This window comes from Toxorhynchites rutilus, chromosome 3 (genome assembly GCF_029784135.1).
Source record: "Toxorhynchites rutilus septentrionalis strain SRP chromosome 3, ASM2978413v1, whole genome shotgun sequence".
Lineage (NCBI taxonomy): Eukaryota > Metazoa > Arthropoda > Insecta > Diptera > Culicidae > Toxorhynchites > Toxorhynchites rutilus.
This window is the reverse complement of record NC_073746.1, coordinates 247,612,891-247,635,216: the sequence shown is the minus strand read 5'-3', so window position 1 is coordinate 247,635,216 and position 22,326 is coordinate 247,612,891. Positions and strand designations below refer to the sequence as shown.

Here is a 22,326-nt window from a genome sequence, read left to right as displayed (position 1 = left end):
GTTCGAGAAATTCTATACGCTTATTCGCGGTCTCCGAGTCGCAAACCAGCAGAGGCGGGGGATTTTCCCGCGATCGAGTGGTGGTTGTGGTGGCGCACACTGTGGATGCTGTGAATGCACTGGAGGGATCGATCGCACGCGAAAGAGAGTAGCGCGCGCGAGCGCACACCGTGTGCATAAGCAGACAAACAAAAACCAGTGGGGGCGCGCGCGCCCGCTGAAGATCGCGCGGCGAAGGTTTCGAGCCACGCATCCACACGTTGCGCGTCTCGGTGGCGAGCCAAACCGAGGCGGGGGAAGCCCGGGTTTGCTTTGCACTGTGGTCCAGTCGCGGGTTTCAGTTTGATTTCGTCTGTCGCGCGGTTAAGACGATTATCGGTTGCTGGTAGTGTTGGTCCCAGGGTCTGCTTCTACTTCCCCCAAAACGACACCCGATCAGCTGAGCGCAGCAGCAGTTGCGTTATTTTGTTGTTTTTGCGAAGGCGGATTCCAGGCGAAGATCGATGCGATCGCTTCTCAACGCGGGCGGTAGCTGAAGAAGGAAACCGAAAGTGGTTTACCGACGTGTTTTTTTTTCTGCTCCGTGCCGTGGGCTCGAGGTTCGAGTAGGCGCACAAGTGGCACCCGGCTGGCGCCTTCCTAGGCTGTTCTGAATTGGAGCTTTGTAGGATTACCTTTTTTTAAGATTTTGTGCTGATTCCTGGAAGATGTTGGAGAATTAGTAAATTGACAGAGAAGACAAACGATTGCGCGATATCGGTGTTTGGATGGTGGAAACTAATCGAGTGGTGGTTCTGCTATCGTGGCCAGAAGTTCGATCAGCTATCGACGGATGGAGAATTAATAATTTACATACTTAAGTACAGAGCACGTTCGGTGTGTGTGGTGTAGATTCTGCAGAAGGAAAAAATAAGAAAAATAAAAGTGTTTTGCATCGAGTGCCCAGCAGAGTGGACAAGCTGGTGGTGAACGATAACTGGACACGGGTCTTGAAAGTGCATGTCGATCGGGATCTGTTGAAGTGCAGCATAAGAGTGGCTATAGGTTGCAAAATTTTTTAATAAACAGCCTGTACGATTATCTCGGTTAATCTGTGAGCGTTTTTTACGACGGATTTTTTGCTTAATTTATACTTCATACCTGGTGTTCCTGGAGTCGCCCAAGGGAACAGCGAGTGTCGGCGGCAGAAGATACACTGGCGAGGAGCGAGAAGAGGCCTAAGTGAAGTAGAGTCGTTAATAATTTTAAAGATCATTTGTTGGATTGCAATCAGTGCGGTGTGCGACTGAGGTTGCTGCCAAGCAGCGAACTGAGCCAAAGAAGTCAAGTGAAGAGAAAATACAGTGAACAGATATTTATCGAAGAATTAAATTATCGATTCGAGTGAGGAGTGTAGGGTACATGGCTACCGAGATTTTGATAGCAGTTTGACCGGTACGTATACACATCTGCTGGAATGACCGTGCGGTTTTGGCCCTCTCTGTCTGTTAATGACTTGTATTACATAAAAAGGCCCCGGTAGGGAGTCTCAGCAGTCCAACCTTTAGATGTGTAAATAGGAGAAATTTGGATCGCAAGTGTTGAACGTTCATGATCAAAGATTTTTGATTTTTACCAGCTATTCGATTTAAAGAAAATCGAATATTTTAAGCGCAACGAATAAATGTCTCAATTGAGTAATCGAATAGATACACAAAACCGATTTCGCATTGAACTTGATAATTCAATCCTTTTAGAACAAAGTTCGGGTCAGTCCTTTCTGTTGACAAATTCTGAACCTGGGAAATGCTTATTCTGCTTTAATGTACGCGTTGGAAATTCGTAAATGAAAAAAAAAAACAGTATCAGTATTCAATAAAAATTTGCAAAATGAAACGAGCCCGAACACTAATACGGAGTTCTAAGTTTGAATAGTTTTACTTGATAGACGAGAGTTAACACGTTCGTCGCCCAAAGTGACTTTTCTGAGTTTCTAGCGGAGCCTAAATTGTGGATTAATTATTAAATGAATATCAAACTTAGTTTGCAGACAACTTTTGCATGATCTAGCAATATTTAATTTAATTTGAAGATGAATTGACAACAATAACACTTGCCAAAGTCATATTATATGGGTTTCGCAAAAACGCTGCTGTACAAACCATCCCCACTATAAAATAATAAAAAGTATAGTATAAACATTATAAAAATATGGTTATAATTTTATTATTTTTCTATATATCCTATAGTTACACTTAGAAGCCTATTCTATCGAATTCCTTTTAAAAATCCTATTTAATTTGAACGAGCAAAGTGTCACCCATATCTGGGTGACGGGGCGACGAAAGGGTTGAATAATATCTTGGCTAGAAGTGTTACGTGGTATATCAAATTGTTGAGAACCAAATTTAGAGACCTTCGATCACAAAATCATATGTTTTTGCAAACATTTGAAAAATATGACCTTTTCTCTATGACGAAATGTTATTTTTCAGGAAACGAATCATTACTCAATCTATATTCAATGTACAAGCTGAAAGTAAAGTAAGTAAAGCACAGTATAGCAAGATTAAGTGTAGTGCAAGCATCTTAATCTAACCTAAACATAAATCATAATTCACTTTGCATTCGGTGTACTTAATAATCCATGGCATACAATTTTAATGTTTGTTTGGTCTTTATCATATTTGTTTCTGGTTCGAGGCTATATGGAGGCGAATTGAATTTCTCAAATCCAGTATAAAATACATTGCTGATGACTCAATGAAATGAAATGCTTTTGATTCAATACTTCAGTACCACATACATGTTGTTCTGTTTAAGTTTTCTCTTCTAGCTATATTTATTTCAAACTCTATTCCGCGCAATAATATATTTTCTGAACATTACACTTTTCAACTGAAAGTTAATTGCAGTTTATCTATTAAATCTGTATATTTTTTCTGACGTAGAACTACGTCTTTCAAGAAGATTGCCAAATCAGAAAACAAGTCACGTTTTTATGAAATAAAGTTAACGTTAATAAATATTTTCACTGTGAGCGAATTCTCATGATTTGCACAGCAATCGAATCGGATTTTTGATATGAGATTTGTTTGATATGATACACATTACAATTCGCTAATCTTTAAACGGTTTAAATTCATGAAAACTGGAAGAATTTCCTTTTTCCCATACATTTGTTCTGCCGATTTGTGTGATAACTCTACCCGTTTTTCGAATGCTTATAACTCGAACATTTCTTAACAGATCGGAAAGATGTTTGCATCTATTGATGGGAAATATTTCTACGCGTCTATCACAATTAATAAAACATTATTTTTCATGAGATGAACAATAGAATAACTGGAAAACGTCAAGCGCTATTTCAACGCCCTAACTGCCAAGTTTTGATTGGCCCGATTTACGGTTTCCCCAACACAGACTTCGAAATCGATGTACCTGTAGAAATTCGCTCTGCAAATATATATGCAAGTCGGGGGTATTTTTGTTCCCACCGAGCTGTGTTTCACTAACATGGACTTCAAAATCAATGTGCCTGGGGAATCCATTTTGTCAAAACATGCAAGTCGGGGGTATTTTTTGGTGTTGAGTACTTTTGTACTCGCTTGTCGTTATGCAGACGGGAATATGTTTCCCTAAAACGTACTTTTAAAATGAGAAGCCTGGGAAAATCGTCATTTCAGATACTAGAGATGAATGAACTTTCGCGGTTCAAGAAATACGTAAACATGAGATGTGCAATAATTTCAGAGGGAAATGTAAAATACAATGATCATTTGACAATTCTTCCGTTTACATATTTTGGTATTCCTAGGCATCATATCAAACGTAAAAGGACGTTCATCAAATTTAGTTGTAACGAAGAACATAATTTATTTCAAAAATTTCGATGCATTCTAAAATAATGTTCGAAGTGGTAAACAAGTGGACTGCATATTATAATTGCGTAGTTCTACGTCGAAAATATGCGGTCGTGTCCTAGATACAACCCCTTACATTTTTTTTTACTTCAATTTCAATCATTAGCGGTGATGTAAGGTTTCAGGTTCTCAACACAATGATCTGGTGTTGTGGCAATCGCATTCGTAATTCTTAATTCATCATTCAAGCTGTTTAATTTCAAAAATCCTAAGCTTTGCTACAACCATGAACAACAATCATATTGAAATCCCCGCAAAGTTACGAAGTTTTAAAATCTAAAATTATTTGCTCAATTTCAAGCAAGAGATTGACATTCCTTCCAGCGTTCCCGACCTATTTTAGCTTGATTACAAAGTCAAGTAAATCAATTACTAGAAAATTATTGACAATTAAGTTGTGCTCCATGCACAGTTGGCTCTTCAAAGTAGTAAGTACGAATATAGATACACATCCACCACGATGTTCTCTGCAACCAGATCCATTTAGATCACGAATATTTGTCACTTTAACAGCTCTAGAATAATCTTTTTTTTTCGTGTGAAGTTACGTCGCATTCTATACAGTCAGTTACAGTCAAAATTGTACACCGATAAAATTTCCTTTCAAAAGTTTTACACTATTAAATAGGTAAAGAATTCCATCTCTAGCCGCCCAATAATCTCAAACGTTGAACTTGTTCTCATCCGTAAACATTAAATGCCTCCAGGAGACGAAATCCTTGTCCACGTGCGGCTTTCGTCTGACTACCCTACCATAAATATTCTGGATTTGATTTTTCTTGCAAATATTTGTTGGCCATATCTAAAAGTTTAGGTGCACTTTTTTCCCATGTTGGGTATGAACTAGTGCGTCCATTATTTTGAACTATTGTGGTGTTGTATTGGTATTGTGGTGCACTTAAATTCGGATTCTCCCTCATCATACGGAGGTTTCGCTCGTCAGCCTCATTAACACGTTTAGCCCCGCGTCAGTCCCTAGGGGCCGACATTGAGCTTTTTTGGTAGGAAAACATTGACTGACTGGGACTAACAGATACAAAATAAGAAAATATGAAATATATGGTTTGTTTTCGAATGTGTTACTAAATGATACTACTTTCTAGTCTAATTTCTGACTGTTTTCTATTCATACAGTAAGTATTTTTGGAAGCCGGGACCGACACTGATATTGTGAAAACACTATTGAAACGGGCTGAATGGGAAACGCAGCCAGAACAATTCCGAGCTCAACGTTTTTATTTGAAGAAGTGCTCGAAGAATTCATCAGGTGAAAGCCATGATTTTTGCGCTTTGGGTTCTCGAAACAAAATTATAACAAGCGAACGATGTGATTCGACCGATTCTTTTAATGAAAGAACAAAAGTAGCGAATACCGACATTGCGCTGAACAACCAAGTTATTTTTTTTTGAAGAAAGACACTAACTTGTTTTTGAAGTTTAATGTCAGATGAAAAAAATACGAGTATGTCATACATGTACACACTTGATATTTTTCGATCCGGGCGCATTCAGCAAAGCGTTCATACATTGACAGTACAATTGTATGGTAACTTGAGTTCTCCCACGCTATACGACACCATTGAGCTTTAAATTATGACTCTTCTTCATTCTGATTGGTACTCAAGAGGCTTTAAACTTTTTTGTTCAGTCAGAGTGGACCAAGTACACACAGTCACTCGTAAAATCCTCGTGATTGACTTTGAAGAACACCGACCATACGTTCGTAAAATATTCTAAATCATGAATGTCTAAGCTTTAAAATGATGTACATCTCATCTTCGTGTATTGATTTTTACAAATTTAAAGTATTTCAAAAATAACCCAAAAATTTCGATAGGATATAATGGTCACTAGCCGATTGTGCCGGCTTGTGTAGAGTTGTCATGAGCGGTACACTCTTTGGCTCTTGTTGAATGATCAGTGGACTGCGCAACCTTCGGCCCGTGTATCTGTAAAGAGTGTGTGTATGTATTGCCGCGACAAATTAAAAGTTTATAGATCGAATAAGAGGGATATGAAACAGGAACACAACGAAGGAAACATCACTACACGTTAACATCGGCGTTTCTGAGGAACAGGTATAGATGAAGCAGAAGATCAGGATCACGGCTACCTGAGATATCCCGGACGGGGATTGAGAAGAACATCGATTGCATCTTTAGAAACTAATGTTTCCCAAAATTTGAATGCAGTTTCTTGCAGTTCAAATGTTTTCCCACATTTTACTGAAATGAAAACAGAATGAAAGGAGAACTTTTATTAGTGGGGTCAGGCGGCAAGGTATTAAATCATTCGGAATGTTCGTTGAATGAATAAAACCCCGAATTAATCCAGTTATATCGTGTATTTTAGCAGTATAAACGGACGTGCCCCTAACAATTTCGCTTCTGGTTGCGGCATGCTTGGATTTTTTGACGTCAAAGAAAAAGTTGTTCGAAAAACTATACAAAACAAATCTCTTTCATTAGATATTGTAAAATTTGATCATATTAGGCCCGACAAAATAAAAATATATGAAAAAAAGTGATTTTTTGTAGAAATCCAGCCTAAAAATTTTTTTGCTGCAGTTTGCGATGGTTGTGACTACATGCAAAATTTAGGTAAAGACAAAAGTTTTCAAATGTACACTGCGCCGATTACCGTTTTGGTGAGAAAAGCGATAGCGAATTTGTTATTATATTTTTTTAATATTTAAATTTTATTTAGGATTTAATTGAACCAAACCATATTATCCATTGATGAAAATTTCCGTATCACAGAAAAAAAAATTTCTTTAGAGGATAAACAATAAATTTGGACTAAACATCACAAAATTTATCATTAAAATGGTAAAAAAAAAGTAAATTGAATTACCGTTTTGTCTCATATTTTGAACACTTCATCTTTAAATGTAAATTTACTACACTTTAATATTATAAATAATTGAATAATGAAAGCCCTGACATTCTTGAGGTATAAGCAACATTTTAACATCATTTACATTTACATCATTACATTTTAATTTAAAATATTAAACATTTTCAAGAAATTGACAGTCAAAACCAAAGATAAAATGCAAATTGCATAAAAAAAAGCATCGTTATTTTTTCAGTTTTTGTAGTTCTTTCAATTTTTTTGTTTGCTTTTTTCATGTTAAGTGCTAGAAAAGGTGAGAATCTACAATAAATTCCGTAGAAAACAAGCATCGTGATTTTTTTTTAATTTTTGTAGTTAAAACTATTTTGTTTGCTCGTCCGGTTCGTCCGGTAAGAATCTCGTTACGAATGTACTATAAATTGTTAAAAAAAAATCTTTTATGCAGAAATATTTATTAAAATTAGCGTTAAAGTGGTGTTCGTAATTTAAATCAAGTTTCGGCGCATGGATCGAATTCCGAAAGAAAATGTTTGAGCATACTATTGTCCGGCAAATACAGCGAGCAACAATAAAAAAAGACCATTTGTTAACAAATGTTTGCAAACTCTTTCCTTGCAAAACGCAGGTCGCAGGTGTAGACCAACGACAGTAAAATTGATTTTCTTAGCCAGGTTTTCAACTAAAACCACAATAACAAAACCGGGGTCCTGAAGTAACAGGTCAAACTCGATTATATACTGATTCGATTATACAGCCATTCGATGCCAACCCCATTTAGTGGTTCTCCGATTTCCGTGAGAAGTGGTAGTTTTGTTCTTTATCGCAAAATTTCAGACCCGTATTTTTTTATTTTTTTGTAAGGGTGACCTTTCATTTTAGGGTGGTCCAAGAACTCATTTTTTTCTCATTTTTTTCCAAAAATGATTTTTTTCAAAAAACCAACTTCAACTTTTGAACTACTGGACCGATTCAGATGATCGACATATCAAATTAAACCAGTTAGCTGGATTTTTTGAGAAAATACTTTATCTGCAAATTTGATAAATTTGAATTTTATTTTCATAATACGTATTTGTTTTTTATAGTTTTCATGGTCTCGGGCCCAATGGCGCTAAATTTTTTTATATTTTTTCTTGAAAGCTGAGGATTTTTTACATAATGTATCCAATTTTTGTTTTTGAATTATTATTTTTCAAAGTTAATCTATGGTCTAAAAATCATGTTTCCCTTTTTTCCAAAAATGACGTTTTCAAAAATTCATAACTGGAATCCTATAATCCCATATTCATCATGTAAAGGAGATGTATCTAAAACGCGCCTGCCAGGCAATTTGACCCGCCTGATTTTCTCGTAAACCAGCAAGAATAGAAATGCAATGGATATAGGCAATCGTGCTAGTCAATGATAGAATCCTACCATGCAAGTTTTAAATTTGTAACATGCTTTAAAAAAATAAGAAAAATAATATTCTTTGGAAGCGATTTTCGATATAATTTTCTACATAATTTCTATAAGGTTTTTGTTGCTTGAAACCGATTCAGAGGCGATAACTGTGGGTCATAATTATTGAGTCGAGTTCCCAGTGAATTTCTCAGATGAAGACAGATGAATTTTGACATTTCTGTAATGTAAGGTATAAGGTTTTTGTTGCTTGAAACCGATTCCGAGGCGATAACTGTGGGTCATAATTATTGAGTCGAGTTCCCAGTGAATTTCTCAGATGAAGACAGATGAATTTTGACATTTCTGAGTTAGGTTCGGATTTAGAGAATGTCACTTTTTTAAAAGATAAATTTATTAGGACACAAACTTAGCTCTACGCGATACAAATGAAAAAGAGACCGAGCCACGTTGTCGTGGCTCTTTTATAACGTTATTTGTGCTTGTTTAGCACATTCCTATTGCTGCACATGGCTTGCACGCCATGTGCTCCGATTGGTCGCTGGTGAAGGTAATGATTTCCTAACGCTGTAATGTTCCTTTGGACCATCTTCGTTGCTATCTTTTTAAAACTCACGAAAAATGTGACAATTGTTGATTGTAGATGAATAATGGAATATATCGCTGGTCCGAGCGGTTTTGTCAAACCAATTGATCATGGAATGGAATGAGGGAGGGATAATATTTAAGTATTGTGAATTTATTTTACATAAATTTGGTAAAACTGAAACACACATATAAAAAACTGTATAAAACTGGACAATATTCGAAAAAAAAGGAAGATTTTAGGGTTTAACTGTTTGACTGGATCAAGGAAAAAAACTGGAAGAATCCAGTTTGAACTGGAACATTGGCAACGCTGGACCTCAGTATGTTTTCACAAAATTAAATGTCTTGACAACGAAAACATGTCTTCACATCTGGCATCTATATTATGTGCTCAGAGAATGCAGGAAAACAAGAGCGCGGACTAGAGAATTAATGCACGGATACTGGGAGAACACGCTCACCGGAGGAACGGTTTCTTCTCTTCACTGGTGGGCATGAAGGGAATAGATTGATGGAATCTCTCATTCATACAAGCTGTTTCTTTGAGCTTTATAGTCTCTAAGAGAAACAACTCATGGGTATATTATACTTCTACTGGGCCATTTAACACCTTATGATTGGAAATTTAGAATTTGGGCGCCTTACACAATGAAATTCGTAGCATTTTTGTTATTCAGTATCTAAAATACAGAACGAGTACAGATGACTGAGGGTTAACTAATCTACGTACTGACGAAGTTGTTACCTTAAATTTTGAGGACACGGTCAAGATAAATTCATTCTCGCTTAGGGAGTGCGTATTACAAACTTCTCCTATACGTTTTGTAGTCCATGACTCTGCTACAAATGCAAACAAATCATGGCGGACCTGTCAGTATGAAAGACGAAACATTTCAAAACAAACTGCTGTCAAAACATTCTAGATCCGACCACTGGGAGCGCTGCAGTAAAATAAACAGTGCGTCCAGATATTAAATGATTCGAACTTGATCGTTTCTAAGCTATGAAGACCTTAGGCGAACTACTAGCCTTCATATTTTCAATTCATTGACACTAGTTTCTACAATGTGAATAAATTTTTCCTTTTTCGACTATTTAGTATGTTTCATTGATATTTATTATATTCGCATTCTTCTTTTCGCATACGGCAACATCACAATTAATCGTTGTTAAAGCTACCATAGGAAAATCAAACGTTGCATGTAATGAAACAGCTTCATTCATTTCATTCTCTGGTCAAAATCCGAATTTAGGGACTACCTTATTGCTCAATGAGTCCAGATTTAACATACACTTCCAACCTAATCGCGAACCAGTTGCTGGAGTACCTCTCGTCTCATTCTACGACGAACCAGTCTATTTTACAACCGCTATAGATTGCTCCGTTACTTGGGTGTTTTATGACGCACTATGCACCACTATGTGACAGATTTTTGACGAATCCAATTGACCACCCATCATGGACCGCGGACTGCTCGTGAATCAGCAGCACGGTAAATGAGAAGATAATTGGTTCGAAATTCTTTCACCGTGCGTGTCCATCTGGAGGCGGCGGTGGCGGCGATCGGACCGCGGCCAGTTCATGGCGAGCAAGTGACAGCGAGGCGAACGGAAGAGTGCGATTGCAAGACGAAAGGGTGTCATAAAAGTTTGGTTTTGGTACAGTTTTGGATGCACGCCGAATGGGGCTTATTTTCCAATTAGGAGTTGATTGGTATTTGTGACGAAAATGGCACCGTTGTTTGTTTAATAGAAAAAATTAAAAGTTCAATGTTGAACGGTCATTAAATAATTACATTAAAATTGATACTATTTCCTCAATGTACTAACTAAAAAGTCGAAAATTGCTACAAAGAAAAATCCAATGCATTAGGGACAACTTGTTCGATTTTCTACAGTATGTACTCGAAATCGCACTTATCGTTTCTCCATACTCCAACTGATTATTCACCAAATGTAATGTATAATTACGATGAAGTTTATGAGCGTGATAATGAAAGTCACTGAGATCGACAAAATTGTTTTGTTTGAACATACCTTTCACGAGAATACATAACGAAAAATGAACACAAGCTGCATCCCAAACTAAAGTAAAATTAATAATAACCAAAGGTCAAATTGTGTTTCAGTGAAAAACACGTGTATATTCCTTTTTACTTAATGTCGACATCCAAATGAAACAATAAACCTGGTTAGCTATAGCGTTGTTTCAAAAAACAAATTCTCACCATATCATATGAATCATATGATTCAAAATATCGTATAATCATCATTGTTCGGCCAACACATAATAAGTGTTGATCCGTTCATAATCCTGTACAACGATCTTGATTGATATGCATGTTCTATACAGCATTTTCACTCATCCCTCCAGAAATCTCAAGAACTGGAACGCCATTCGAATCGAACGCACGAACGAACGGCGGTGAAAAATGCATGTCCAGAAATTAACTGAAATCAATAAACTCATATATTTTATTTCGTTCCGGTTATCGGTACGAATATCCACCGGAGGGCTTTTCGGGGCGGAAGAACTGGGCATCGGAGGAATCCATGACAACACACACACGCATTGATTGGGACCGCCGTCGCTGCCGCTGCAGCGCTCTTATCCAGCTTTAATTAATATTTTACCATGTCTTTGGTATCGGTTTGCGGTTGGTTTGGCTCCATCACCGGCCGGCCCCCAAGCAAAAGCTGGCGAAGACGACACCTTTCGGTTTCGGAATACGATTTCACTCGCCGTTCGGAACAAAAATCCCAAGTCCAAGACCAAGGCGGACGAGATTAGCAGAAACATGGTGTCGTTTGGAGGAAGGAAGGAAGGTATTGAATTAGAGAGACTTTAAACTCTGAGAGTTCATTCGTCTCTTGTCGTTTGGAGGAAAAATTTAATTCAATTAATGTCCTGCCTGCATACAATAGTATCGATTGCGGACTGGTGAGAAGGGAAGAAAAATCACTTCCTCGAAGGCAGAATAATGGGGAGACAGAAGACGACCGTTGTGCGGTCGGTCGGTTCGTACAGTGATGGCCATAAAATGCCAAGGTGGGCTTTTGACAATTTCTTCGTTATTTTATCAAAAACTACTACCGTAATTCATAGAATTGCTTGTTATCTATTACTCTTTCAAGTAATTAAGTTTTGTCATTTTTGTTAGATTTTGTTTACACCCTTATATGACTTCTTTAATGTGTGCAAATATGCAAACCTTTGAGTAACCCTTCGTTTCTTCATGTTATGACAGATACAGCTATGCGGTTTTGTTAGCAATCGATATTGACGCTTTATAAACATATGTTTTAGAAACAGCATCAGATAACGATTTTCTCAATTTTAATTGAATAAAAAACAATTTTGTTTAGTAAAAATAGCCATTTCATAAGTCTTCATTTTAAAAAAAATCATTGCATTTCCATCATATTTAGCCATATTTAATGCACAAATCTTAAACCAAACACTTAATTTCAATGGAACGCAAAATAAAATTAGAAAACATGTATAAACATCCAAGTTCGAGAAATAACAAATCACACAATAAAAGCAAAAAAGTAAAAAAAAAATCATCAATATTTAGTGTGGCCTCCTGAAACTTCAATGACCTGTTGAAGAGGTTTGGGCATACTATCGACCAAGTTCTGGTGGTGCTGCGGGTCGTCTTCGTTTCACGGGTTCTGAAAAGCCGTGAAAAAAGTGTGCTTATTAGTGACACCATCTTTCGCCACTTTGTTGTCAATAATGGTCAACAGGTTCTCAATCGGGCTGAGATCAGGACTTTGTGGTGGCCATTCAAGGAGTTTTATTTTGCGTGAACGGAAATAGGCTTTGGTCTTCTTAGAACGTTGCTTCGGAACGTTGTGTTATTGGAAAACGAAGCTGTTTCGTAGGGCAGTTTTTCGAAGCGATTCCTTCAGGTTGTTCTCAAGGAAGTCAATGTAGACATCTGCTGTCATGATTCCGTGAATTCGCACCAGATTTTCAACAGCAGCCCAGGGAATGCATCCCCACATCATTACTTTGCTTCTCCGTGCTTGACGGTAGCCTGCAGATGACGTTCCTGCAATCCTTCATCATCCTTCCCGCACACTCTATCGCGCCGCTTCTTGTTGAAAAGCTAAACTTACGATTCGTCAGTCCAAAGTACTTTTTTCTAAAAGGGTTTGTTAACATGTTTCCGAGTAAATTCCAACCTGTTTCTGTTTCTGTAAACGTATGTTTTTTTGTGTATCTGCTCTTGAGTCGATGCTCAGCTAGTCTGCGGCGAACGATTCTGACAGATACCGCCAACGAGAGATTTTCCTGCATAACTGACACTTTTGCATATTTCTTCACTTCCCGGATGGTTCGTTGATCCGTCCGGCTATCGGTCTTCCGACGACGTCCTCTTGCGGGTCTATCAGCAAGCGAACCGTAAGCTTTGTGCTTGTGCACAGTTTCACGGACTGCTCCCCGACTTATTCCGAACTTCTCTGCAATCTTCCGCTGTGAAATCTGCTACAAATCATCCTGAGCAACAAGACTTCGACTTGCATGCTGATTTTCTTTCCATCCATTTTGATTTTGTTGAAAATTCTTTGTGTAGACAACAACAATCTACTTTTATGTGCCAGCGTTAACAACACTATGTTTATATCGCGTCATTTGAATAACTGAATGGTTGTAATTGTCGCACAGCCCTAGCTGTCATAACATGTGGAAACGAGAGGTTAATCAAAGGTTTTGATTGATTTTAATATTATTTTTTGGAGGTGGGCTTTTATTTTTGTCATCGCATATCTGCACATTTTTAAGATGTCATGTAAGGAAGAAAAAAAATCTAACAAAAATGGCGAAACTTGTTTATTACTTGAAAGAGTAATTTGTAGATAACAACAATTTGCTAATACCCCAAAAGTCGGAAGATCGAGACACTCTTAAGAAACCGCTCTGAATCTGGTGTTAGCAAAATGGAAAGAGCATATATTTACGGTATTCCTGGGTCTGAATCGCGCTTTTGAAACAATTTCTAGGCCCGTGTTGTTACAAACATTGGAACGCAATGGAATTGTAGAAATGTCGTACGAAAACTATTTGCGCGACAGAACTCAAAAGACTCGTTTTAATGATTATTTTTCCGATCCCATCGGTAACTCACTTGGGGTGCGCAGGGAAGTGTCTTAGGGCCCATTTTGTTTATTTAACACATAAATGATCCTCGACGGGTTTTACGATATTGTGACATTAATTTGTTCGCGGATGATATTGTCATGTTCATCGCAGCTAAGGATATGAAAGCAACCGAGGAATACATAAACGAAGATTTGCATTCTTTGGCTCAGTGGCTTAAAATCAAATGTTGGCAAAACCAAATACATGCTAATTTCTTCACCACACTTCAGTATTGACGGTAATTTCACAATAGATGGTGAGACATTAGAACGCGTGAAAGAAATTAAATACTTAGGAGTTATCATTGATGATAATTTAACTTTTAAATCTCATATTAAAAATGTTATCAAGAAGGTCGCCAAAAAGTACGGCGTTTTGTGTCGTTTGGAGGAAGAATTGACAATAAATAGTAAAATTAAGTTTTATAAATCATTAATCTTACCGCATATAGACTTTTGCTCGTCGATCCTGTTCCTGGCAAATAATACACAATTAACGAGATTTCAGCGTTTGAAAAATAATGTCATGCGTTTGATTTTAAGATGTAGTAGATACACTTCCTCAAATTTGATGTTGGACGCGCTACAGTGACTATTTGTGAAGCAAAGAGTTTATTACTTGACAATGGTATTCCTCTTTAAAATTTTAAAAGGTATGCTGCCTCGATATTTGCGTGATCGAATTGAAGGAGAATGTGATGTTCATAGTTCATACAATACTAGAAACGCGGATGATGTAAGAACACCTAACTTTATATTCAGTAGGCCGCACAACGAGTATACAAAGGAATACATTTTTTTAATTCGATGTCCAGAGAAATGAAACGAGCATCCACAATAGTAGAGTTTGAGAGAATGTGTATTTCCCATGTTGAATCTGTTTTATAAACAGGTTTCCGATTTTTTTTTGTAAAATCAATTATTTATGTTTACTAATTATTGGAATTTAAATTTTCTTTACAGGTATCTCAAACTGCTATGTTGTAGATTGTTAAAAAACCGAACGTTGTCTACGAAAGTTTGAGCAGCGCGCGTTTGGTGGGCCTAGACTAATGTTAATAATGAACACTGGCAGAAAACTGACACATAATGGAATTTTTATGTAGAGTCTGAAGTGGAAACTGTAACTGGGATAGCTCATTCAGAATTGTCGTAAACTATCTTTCATCAGATAGTTATATCGATTATTTCTGAATGTAGCAGATCTCTTTTATGTTATAAGTAGAAACTTTTGGATATTGGGTTAAAATCCCAATCAGTCAAGAATCTTCCCGGGTTGGAAATTTTTTTGGCATGCCTTGGAAAAAAAACTTTGGGCCTGAAGTTGAAACTATGACTATATCAATGTCAATATGGATGGAAACATTATTTGTTTTTTTTCTCGCAATTTATGCCTATTTTTAATGTTCTATTAATAGATATGTTTGCCTGCAACAGTGCCAGTTTGCTTTATAATACTGGTTTCTTGATTTGTTCAAAATAAATAATTTATAAGATAAATCGTCCTGCTCAAACCTTTGTAGGGGTATGAGGTGGTCATCATATTTTTTTTCTAATAATTAATATACAATTCTTTGAAATTACGGTAGTAGTTATTGATGAAACAGTCCAGAAACAGAGAAAAGTTGTTAAATATGCAAGATGGACTTTTTTATGCCTATCACTGTAGTATGTTGGCACTCTGAAAAATAGTATATTTTTTATCGAAAGCATCCTCAAGGCTATGTGTACACATTGGAAGCGGAACGGATGTTTTTATGAGAACAAATTATCCATTTGTCAAATATAGTTGAATGCAAAGGAGCTCATACTCTATTCCATCGTATTATCCCGCATTATTATTATCAAAAGCCACCGGAAATCTTAAAATCCTTTTGAAGGGACAGGAAAAAATAATTCTGGTACCGTAATCCCACCATATTCTGCGCAGCGAAGACTCTTCAAAATTTGAACTTGTGTCCAGGAACATCCCCCTTGAATGGGTTCTTCCTTTTAACGATTCTCAGAAAATATACATACAACGGATGTCTTCAAACGTTTCTTGTCAATCGGAAACCCGGCTCTGAATGCCTCGATTACCCACTGGACGATGTTTTCTTCTTCTTCCTTCCGCAAAACTGAGTGTTTTCCAGGGCGTTTCACGTTACCATACTTTCAGTTGTGCACGGAGAATAGGGTAAAACGGGGTGAGTTGGACATACGGGGTGATTTGGACCACCCCATTATCTCAAAAAGTACGGCTCAACTTGGATCTTTTATAATGTCATCTTTTTTTATTAATCAACCGTATGTAACTAACGTAAAAAAAACGTTGGTAAAATTCGACGGGTGGAAGGAAATGGTAGCATGAACACATCAAGCACTTTGATTGTCAAAAAATGTGAATTTTCCGATCGTGGTTTTAAGGTTTTTACCGCTGATTAAACAAACTTTTCGTGTATTGTGCAGTGAAGTTCTGTTCGCCTACAGAAGAGGAACAATTTTATGTAGCGAAACTGCAAGGTAGATAACAATAAATAAAATTAATTGCAAATTAATTTCTGCATGTTGTGTGGGGTGACATGGACACGTTTTTGTAGGGTGAATTGGTACTACAGATTTGAGGTTTTTCTTCGGTCTAATTGATTCCAGATGCCGCTGGATTACGAAAAGATGATGGGCAGACAATGTTGGAAGAAGGAGGAGCTTGAAAGAACAACGCAGGCCATCAAGAATGGATTTTCTTTGACCAAGCATCGAAAGTGTTTGAAAATCCATGAAGAATTCGAGATCCAATTTTATGGTCTGGAATCTGGCCAAGACACCTGGTATCGATCCCAGAACACTGTTACTGGTTATAACATTATCCCAAAATACTTTACATAAACATAAATATGTTTTTTCGTTGAAACACACACTGGACCAAATCACCCCGCATCAAATTTTAATGTCCTAAAATCATCTCGTTTATTTTATGATATATTTGGTAGTTTAAAGCTTGAACGAATTCGTAGGCTTCAAGAAAAAGCAGCCGACAAAGCAAAACTCAACAGAAAGCGAAGAAAGCAAACTGCACGCAACAACAGCCAGCACATTCGCAACAATGCGAATAACAAAAATCAACACAGACGCGCCGATAAATCGGATAATGAACTGCTGGCCTCAGCAAAAGTGCAGTTTGCTGGCCCACCATCAAATACCGACCATCCAATTGCTGGCCTCTCGGTCCCGAAATACATCAATTTCAGGAAGGGCGAAACAATCAACCCGTACCGAGCAGAAAATCAGCCGCATTACAACAGCACCCAATCAACGTCAAACGCAAATTCCACTCCGCTAACACTTGTGGAATCGAATTCAGCACCTGGAGAAGGCTCTCCTCTTCTGGACCCAATGCGACCTCCTATAATAAGAATTACGGAGCAATCTGCTGCCGGCGACAGACGCTTTTTGAAGGCACGCCTACGGGACTCGAAAATAATGGACACAGTGAGGACGTATCTGTCCTTCCTCCACGACCAAACAACGGCTGTTTGTATTCGTGGAATTACAAGAACTAGTGCATCAGTAATGCTCGCAGCTGAAGGTCTACCAACAGACACAAACCTTTTGCGTGAAATTTTCCTGGAAGTACACGAAGAGCTGGGAGTTTCACGCATTGACGCCTTGGCAGACCTCACATCACACCGAGCATTCCTGTCCAGTGAACACACGCAACGGCTACAACATGCTAGGGAAGCATCTACAAAGTTCTACAGTCCGCTAAATTTTCAACGACGTTGACGCGCCCCTTAGAGGGAAATAGTAGTCGAAAAAATCAAAACAGTAAAGTAAGTAGAATTAGTCTTTCAAAAACTTCTCCGCCTTCTCAACAGAATGCGACTGAAATTTTGATATACTGTCAAAACTTCAATCGCATGAAAAGCCCAGCAAAAATGAAGGAAATTCATCAAAATCTTTTACCCGCTTCTTTCAGTGTAATTCTTGCAACTGAAACTAGCTGGGACGAAAGCGTAACAAGCGAAGAAGTTTTTGGAAATAATTTTAACGTATTCCGGCACGACCGCAACTTATCGTTATCTCAGAAGAAGTCTGGAGGAGGGGTCCTCATTGCCATTAATGCAAATTTCACTTCTGAGGAACTTATAACCGAAAAACATAAAGAATTTGGTCATGTATGGGCAAAATTATCTATAGCTGGCGAAGTACACATATTTGCTTCTGTGTATTTCCCACCCGAACATGCAAATAAAAAGTCGTATGAATTATTTTTTCAGACGGCAAATCGAATTGCAGAAACACTAGAACCAGAAGTGAAATTGCATATCTATGGCGACTTCAATCAAAATAAAGCAGACTTCATTCCCGATAATGATAATGAATGCATTCTACTCCCAGTCGTCGGGGAAAATGAAACCCTACAATATATATTTGACGAAATTGCACATCTCGGTCTTAACCAAATAAATCATGTAAAAAATTTCCAAAAATATTATCTAGACCTATTATTCACTAACATCACCGACGACTTTTGTGTGAATGAGTCCATGACTCCTCTTTGGAAAAATGAAAAATTTCACACAGCAATTGAATACTCAATCTTTATACATAATAGACAATTGCCCATCGACTGGGAGTATGAAGAAGTACCGGAATATAACAAGACGAACTTTGAAGCAATCAAATGTAGCCTACAAGCCATAGAATGGCAAACTTTATTAAACAGCGAACGAGATGTCAACTTAACTGTACATATTCTTCACGAAATTCTGAATAACATAATATCAGAATTTGTGCCGAAGAAAAGAAGACGAAGAAATTCAACCAGCAAATATCCTATTTGGTTTAACGTTCAAATAAGAAATCTAAAGAATAAAAAACAAAAAGCACATAAAAAATACAAAATAGACAAAAGTCATCAAAATTTGCTTGAATATCAAAATATTTCCCAAAAATTAAATTTTGCAATTAAAAGTGCACACGAAGAGTACAATAGAAAGGTCGAAACTGAAGTCAAATCATGCCCGAAGAAATTCTTTAATTACGTAAAGTCTAAGCTCAAAAGCAATAACTTCCCATCGCAGATGCATCTCGATGAGGATGTGAGGAATTCTTCGAACGAAATTTGTAATCTCTTTGCAAATTTCTTTCAGGAAGTATACCACATTTTCCGAAGAAAATCGCGATCGGAACTACTTTTCATTTTTACCGGATTATCCAAATGACATATCGGTGAACTATCTTTCACAACAGGAAATATGCCATGCACTAAAAAAATTAGACGGAACAAAAGGACCAGGACCTGACGGAATAGCACCTATATTCCTAAAGAACCTGGCTGAGGAACTCACCCTTCCCTTACATTGCATTTTCAATATGTCACTACAAACTGGAATATTCCCAGAAAAATGGAAACAATCTTTTTTGGTACCTATCTTTAAATCAGGCGCTAAATCTGACGTACGTAATTATCGTGGAATTGCCATTATCTCTTGCATTCCTAAACTATTCGAAGCAATAGTCAACGAAAAAGTCTTCCAACAAGTAAAGAATAGAATTACGTGTATGCAACATGGCTTCTTCAAAGGCCGTTCAACTGCAACTAATCTGTTGGCTTTTGTGACTTTTATTTTGAATGCAATGGAAAATGGCAAACACGTAGAAACTCTTTACACTGACTTCAGTAAAGCATTTGACCGCATCGACATTCCATTACTACTCTTCAAATTGCAGAAAATAGGAATGGAACAAAGACTCCTAAACTGGCTCAATTCTTATCTAACAAACCGTGAACAAATTGTTCATTTTCAAAATTCTCTTTCAAATCCAGTAAAAGTCACATCGGGAGTCCCACAAGGCTCTCATCTTGGTCCTCTTCTTTTCATTCTGTACGTTAATGACATCTCCTTCGTTCTCAAGCGTATCAATGTGCTTGTGTATGCCGACGACATGAAGCTTTTCGTGGAAATTGGAAATGAAAACGACATCGAAGCATTTCGAAACGAAATACATGTATTCCATACTTGGTGTGATAAAAATCTACTAACACTGAATGTGAAAAAGTGCAACTCTATAACATTTAGCAGAAAAAAACATGTACCAAATATTGTAATATGTCTTGGAAATCAAAATGTAGAAAAATGTGAAATAGTTAGAGATCTAGGCGTCGTCCTGGACTGTAAACTCACATTCATAGAACACTACAACTCTGTAATAAATAAGGCGAATAGTGTGTTAAGTTTTGTCAAACGCTTCTCACATAACTTCCAGGACCCATACACAATAAAGCTTTTATATATTACATATGTAAGGCCTATTCTGGAATACTGTAACATCGTTTGGAACCCGTATATGGTCGTACATGAAGAACGCATTGAGTCAGTCCAGAAACAGTTTCTTCTATTTGCACTTCGTAAACTCAACTGGACCTCATTTCCACTTCTTCATATGAAGCACGTTGCATGTTCATAAACATCCAAACACTAAAAGAACGCCGTGAATTTGCAATGCTTTCTTTTGTTAATGACCTAATTTCGCAACGAGTACAGTCAGCTGAATTACTAGAAAAACTAAATTTCTATGTACCTGGGCGTCAACTAAGAACGCGAAATTTGTTTCTAACCAAAACATCCAGAACAAATTATGCAAATAACGCCCCTATCAATCACATGATGCGTATATACAATCAGCACTGCGAAATAATTGACACAACAATGAATAAAAAACAGCTAAAAAGAAACATGTACCGCAAAAATAATATTTAACCTAAGAAAACATTGTAACATTAGTGTATAAGTGTGTAGTCTACATTTGTTTGACGAAATGAATAAATAAAAATAATGATTAAACATTATTGATTAAGAGAAAATAAGTGTAGCTTAGTATACAATGTGACATTTTTTATTTAGACCGTATTGGTTTGGAAATATTAGGCGATTTGCTTAGGTGGTCCAAATTCCCCCCTTTTCCCCTACTTTCCGGAATTCCTTGATATTTTGCTGCTCGGCGTTTTGAAATACCCTTTCTTGTCATTTCCATGACCAAAACCAGCTGCTGACGGGAATAACGCATATTTTCCTTTCCCGGAGTCATTCTTGTTTCATCCTGCGCAAAGTAAGGAACATAAACAAAACATGAAAAGCTTAATTCTGCACATTACAAAGTCCTCTTTTTCTGAGAGTTTATTTAATCACTTCAAATGAGTCACATTCAGATGCAAAAGACCTTGAAACTTACTGATTTCGGATAATTTTCGGATCTGTAACACATTTTTCGTTAAATTAGGGAGAAGAAAGATTTTTTTTTTGCATTTTAACGTTGATGCTAACAAGAACAAAAATGTCGGTGAAGTCGGATTTGTTTTTGATATTTTTTCCACATCGATTTTGAAGTCTGTGTTGGGGAAACCATAAATCGGGCCAATCAAAACTTGGCAGTTAGGGCGTTTAAATAGCGCTTGACATTTTACTGTTATTCTATTGTTCATCTCATGAAAAATAATATTTTATTAATTGTGATAGACGCGTAGAAATATTTCCCATCAATTGATGCAAACATCTTCCCGATCTGTTAAGAAATGTTCGAGTTATAAGCATTGGAAATATGGGTAGGGTTAGCACAGAACTCGGCAGAACAAATCTATGGGAAAAAGGAAACTCTTCCAGTTTTCATGAATTTAAACCGTTACAGAGATTAGATTTGGCACCCTTCCTGAAAGACGTAGTTCTACGTCAAAAAACAATCTAATTATTCAACAGTATTAACCCCTTGAACGGAAATAACTAGTCCAGCTCGCCATAAACTCTCCGGAACAAACTGACAATGATGAGCTGGACTCGCCAGAAATTAACCCTCCTGTACTCGCGTGCAAAATCATAACACGTATACACGCGCACGGTGTCACAGACCGAAAATTGAACTTCTCTGTAATGTTTCCATTGTGTATTTTTCAGGCTTTATTGGCATTTATTCGAAGAAGAGGGTATGATGGAAGAGAAAAACTCAAAAAAATATGTTTTCTTCTCTCTCTTTATTATGTTTTAATAGTCATCTAATTCAGCCTCCTCAAAAAAGAGTTATTTTTTATACTCCAACACAAATAACGAAATTCGAATTTTTCACTGTAATTAATTAAAAGTAAGCAATCAGAACATAGCATAACTGCATGTCCGAAACAAACATATTTTTTACATTTCATGCAGTTGTTGCGTATTTTTCGGATCTTTTATCAAAGAGAAGAATGTATAACGACCTTCTAGACAATTACCAGATGATAAAGGTTCTGGAATATAAAGTTTGCATATTTATAATATTCTTTGTCTCTGTATTCTTGGTAAACTAGAAACTAGTGCCTTTTTTTAGATGGGGCATAAAAAGATGATATAAAGGGATTTCTAGGAACTTCCTTTTCTTTTTCTTGTTTTCTTGCCGATTTTGTCCATTATAAATAAAA

The 22,326-nt window shown here is 37.0% G+C and overlaps 1 protein-coding gene across 1 annotated transcript in view; it reads left to right on the top strand.

The window, feature by feature from the left end:
• The first annotated feature begins 243 nt into the window (after nucleotides 1–243).
• Nucleotides 244–22,326, top strand: part of LOC129779622 (helix-loop-helix protein delilah) — a 114,389-nt gene continuing 92,306 nt past the window's right edge. The window contains exon 1 of the mRNA XM_055787208.1: nucleotides 244–1,434. The gene's annotated coding sequence lies outside the window, so the exon portion shown is untranslated. The remainder of the gene's footprint in view (nucleotides 1,435–22,326) is intronic.